Genomic DNA, 5,013 nt, shown 5'->3' on the forward strand with positions numbered 1-5,013 from the left:
ATGTATTAACTCTTGGCCAAGTCTAATTTGGACTGGTAGGTTATGTTAATGCAGGATCCAATATAAAAATGGACAAAAGCAGAAGAGGATATCTTCTCTAAGCCACTGTAGAAACATGGCAGGCACTGTCAAAATCAGCTTGTTCTCTCTGTATAAACAACTCATTCTAAGGGAATAAAAGCACTATTATAATTTTCATGTGGATGTACACTACTGAAGACATATTTATGAATATTGTCTTCCATGACTGTGATTTGATTAGATTAAAATGCCCCAAATCTTGTACATTGGACTTTTAAAACACCAATCTCAAAATGAAAAGAGGCCTGTTTTTTTCTTCAGCTCATGAAACGTTGACTTTTCAGAGATAAATGGCTTTCACATGATAGCAATGTTGCAAACATATGACATATATGATACAACATTGCAGACTAAACTGTCAACACTATACAAAATAAGTCAAATGACCTCACCTTTAAACATGTACAGCAGCAAAATGCAACATACAAATGAACACAAACATTATCTATACATGTAAACACACTGACAGGAACAATTTTAACTGGACAATGACTACTTTTGCTTACTTACTACTCATACTTTGCTGCTGCTCATGTACTGACTAGAACCAGTATGAGATGCCATATTTTTCCTGTGTTGGCTCCTCGGCACTGGCTCCCTGTAAAAGCCAGGATAGACTTGAAAATACTCCTCCTCACTTACAAAACCCTTCATGGCCAGGCACCTACTTATCTGAAAGAGCTTTTACAATCCATCTAGAGCACTACACTCTCAACATGCAGACTTACACTTGGTTCCTAGAATCTCCAAAAGTAGGATGGGAGCTAGAGCCTTCAGCTGTCAAGCTCTACTATTGTGGAACCACCTCCCTGCCTCTGTCCGGGAGGCAGACCTCCTCTTTATGTTAAGTGTAGGCTAAAAACTTTCTTTTTTGATGAATCTTATTATTAGGGTGGCTCAGGCTGCTCTTAGTTATATCGCTATAGGCTTAGACTGCTGGGAGACTCATCATGATACAATGAGCTCTTCTCTGCTCCTCCTCCTCTCTGACCTCCCCTCTGTTCATTCTGTTCTATTCATGCCCCAGCAAATACATGTTCTTGATTTGACTTCTTCCCCGGAATCTCTGTGCTTTATGTCCTCACAGGTTTTCCCTGGATCATCTCTGGACCTGCTGCTGTGGTCCTTCTTCTCTCCTGCCTTCATCATCATCACTCATTTATCCATATAGTTATGATAATATTTATTATATATTTATATAGATGGTTGAGATTTCTATCATTTGTACTAGCACTTGCAGTAGTAGTACATCCACTGTTAATACTTGTATTTGTAGTAGTAGTATTAATGGTTATAGACATTTGTTCTAGTTATTGGTAATTATACTAGCACCAGCTGTTGTAGGTTCTAACAGTTCTAGTTCAGTTTGCTGTGCATCCATGTGTCCCCCCCCCATCTCCCCTGGTTTCTTTCTCTCTCCTTTTCTCTTCCTTTACCCTCTCTCTTTAACCCCAACTGGTCAAGGCAAATGACCATCCTCCAGGAGTCTGCTCCAGGTTTCTGCCTGTTAAAAGGAAGTTTTTCCTCACCACTGTCACCAAGTGTTTGCTCCTGGAGGATTCTGTTGGGTTTTATAAATTGGCTTGAGAGTCTGGTTTCGACCTGCTCTACATGTAAAGTGTCATGAGATAACTTTTGTTATGATTTGGCGCTACGGTATATAAAGAAAATTTGATTGATGGATTGATACTTGAGGTACACTTTGTTAATTGTACTTCTAGTGTTTTGAATGGACTTGAATAAACTTTTAGTTATGAAGTATTTTCAGTTTAGTACTTTTACTTAAAGGATTAAAGTATTTCTTTCACCACCATCTGGCACTACTTTATCATTTCTAGAAAATCTTAAAAAAAAAAAAAAAAAGACTAATGTGATTTTCATATAATAATATGAAAAGCACATAAATAACAAATTGTAGATTGTTTGGTTTTACTCCTTCGTTTCCATGTATGATAAATGTCTTCTTAAGCATAGTGATAATGTTTTGCTAATTACACCTGGTTGCCTTATATTATCTATGCTGTATCTCTTCTTTGTAGGTAATATATGCATGATTAAATCTAAAAAAAAATAAAGCATGCATTCATACATTCATATTGACTTCTAGTGTTTTTTTTGTTTTTTTTTTTGCAGAATCCTTAGTGTGGAGTGGGTTCACAGCTTCAGAGCAAACTCCATCACCTGATCTGTAAAATCCAGCTTCCAGAGTTTATGAGCGGCCACTGTACAGGGCAGATGTTGCTCATTCTGAAGGAAACACCATGAGGGATCAAATGGACCATTTCAGACCACTCTGTTTTAGTCTATGTCTCTCATCCAGAGAGAGAGCAAGAGAGAGCTCAGTGGTCTGTGAGTGATTTGCATGACTACACACACTCACTTTTGGAGACGGTGCCTACGTGTGATTAAAAACACTGACCAGAGTGTGCAGAAAGACTGATCATGTCAGGCTGCTCGGTGGTTGGAACATGAATGCTTGTTGGCTTTTGCAAATAAAGAGACAGTTTTGTATCTTGTAAAGTGTCGCTTTGCCACATTGTAATAAGAAGTGACATCTCAATTAAAGCTAACAATACAAGCCACACAGATTAGAATAAGGTTCAATGGTTCAACTAGTGTGCTGAGTTGTTTTTTTTTTTTAGCTTTTTTTTTTTTTTTTTTTTGCATAATTGGTGCTACGGCCAAATGTTGTGGTTTAGTTTCATAAAATTAAATATAACCACAAAAACGAATACCACACAAAGAACACAGTCAGCAGAGAAAAATTTATGCATAGATGAAGACAAAATAAAAACAATACAAGGCAAACATCAGCAAACACAGTCAGGACATCATGAATAAAACTCGCTTTTACTGTAACAAATCAATTTCAGTGTTAGCAATCAAACAATCCAAATATCAGTATAATATTTCTGACATTACACAGCATTGTTGTAGTATAACTAGAGACAAAAGTTAAAATGGAGAGTGTTTGGTGCTCAATAAATGTCCTCTGTGGACTGTTTGAATGTTTATAAGTCTGGCTTCTGTCACCTGGAACGGCTCAAACTCTGAAATAAATCTGCTGAAAACAAGACTCTGTTCTCCTTTGAGTCAGTTTTGGTCATGAAAGACAAACAAAAGCTGTTTGGGGAAAGAAAAATCACCAAAAGTGTCATGGTGGAACCTCTACCAATTCATCCCAGAAAAAAACAAAACAAAAAAACCTTCCATCCCTACCCCCACGTCTCTTGGAAAAAGTCTTTTTCTCCTTCTCTATTCATCTCCATAGTCTGTGGAAGGGAACGTCATTACGGGCCAACAACATGCGTCCATGTGGTCAAGTGCCACGCGCTCAGCCTCTCTTCCGTTAAGCAGATAAAAGGTGGCATCTGTCTTTATTGTGCGAGTAAATCCCCTCCACCATTGACCGCAGACACTTCACATGTTGATGAGGAGGACCTATAGACGGAGGCCCCCACCGCTGCTTTGTTCCCTTGGGAGAGACGTTATGCAAATCAAACAAACCGTTTGTGATTTCCATCTTTGCAGACAAATAATTATAGCATGTTGGTCAAACTGCCAGCAGGCTCAGTCACAGACAATAAAGGTGATTTAAAGAAGAAAAACAGGGATAAAGCAACATTTAGAGGCTGGAAAAGAGGATCCTATTTCATACAGTAAAACAACTGCAATGTTTTGGAAATTTCCCCAAATTTTTTTGCAGGCTTCACGATGCAGATGTGTAGGGCAAGTGGGCAAAGATAGAAAAAGTACATACAGCCTTTACTCTAGTCATAGTAGGAAATAAGTAAAAGTACTGATTCAACTTGTTTGCTGAAGTAAAAGTTTGTATAGTGTTTGAAATGTCCTGAAAGTGTAAAAGTAAAAAGTAATGCTATAAAGGATGTTTGTACTGGGTGTTGATGTGAAAAGTTAACTAAACCTGACATCATATTAAAGTACTTTGTGAATATAAAAACTACACTCATATGTACACTCATTCGTCTTCTGTTTGTTGTGTATTATGATAGAGTGTGTGTGTATAAATGACAGCTCCTCAAAAGTGAAGCCTAGTTTAGTGTACAAATCAGTTTTCAGTGTCGGTGACATAACATACAATATTACGCAGCATCTTCTCCAGTCTCCTTTTCCTGTACGCTTAAAACTGTTACATCTTTTAAATTGTTTTATGTCTACTCCCTTTTACTTTATTTTCATCTTGTGTTTTTTTTCTTATGTTTGTCTAGTATGATACTAGTCTGTGTAAAGATGGACCTATGCCACGTTTCCACTGCATGGAACCAGCTTGACTCGACTCAACTTGACTTGAGTACAGGTACTATTCCTGGAGACCGTTTCCATTAAAGGATACCACCGACTTTAGAGTACCTGGATGCCATAGTGATGCGGTACATAACTTCCTTGATGTCTGCTCAGAAAGTTGCTGATAAACTTACTCGTTGCGTGTTGCCTCGTCAAGCTCACACTGAATTTTTTCATCGGCCACCAAGGACAGAAACATCTGAACCTCCTCTTTGACCAACCACAGTGTAGTTTTGTGGCTGCCATCATGTGGATTAACCTACCGGTATATTTACTGTAAACTTCCAAATCTGATTTTTAAACATGGCTGGTTGCTCAATGATGACGCAATGATGCGGAGACAACTCTCTGACCAATCAGTGGTCTGCAGTGTTTACACGTCATGTTTTATTTCTCTTCCCCCATTTTGGAACTTTGGAGGAGCAGATACCAAAAAACTAGTACCGGGTATGAGATTCTAGGTTTTTTTTATGTAATGGAAATGCAAAAAGGTCAAGTTGAGTTGAGCCGGTACCAAGTAGTGGAAACACGGCATTAGTAGTATATTCAGTTTTGAGTTTCATGAGATTGGTTTATGCTTAAATCATCATTTTTCTTATTAAGTTATCTGAAGTTATAAAAATAAGG

The sequence above is a fragment of the Sphaeramia orbicularis genome, chromosome 18 (assembly GCF_902148855.1).
Source record: "Sphaeramia orbicularis chromosome 18, fSphaOr1.1, whole genome shotgun sequence".
NCBI classification, from domain to species: Eukaryota; Metazoa; Chordata; class Actinopteri; order Kurtiformes; family Apogonidae; genus Sphaeramia; species Sphaeramia orbicularis.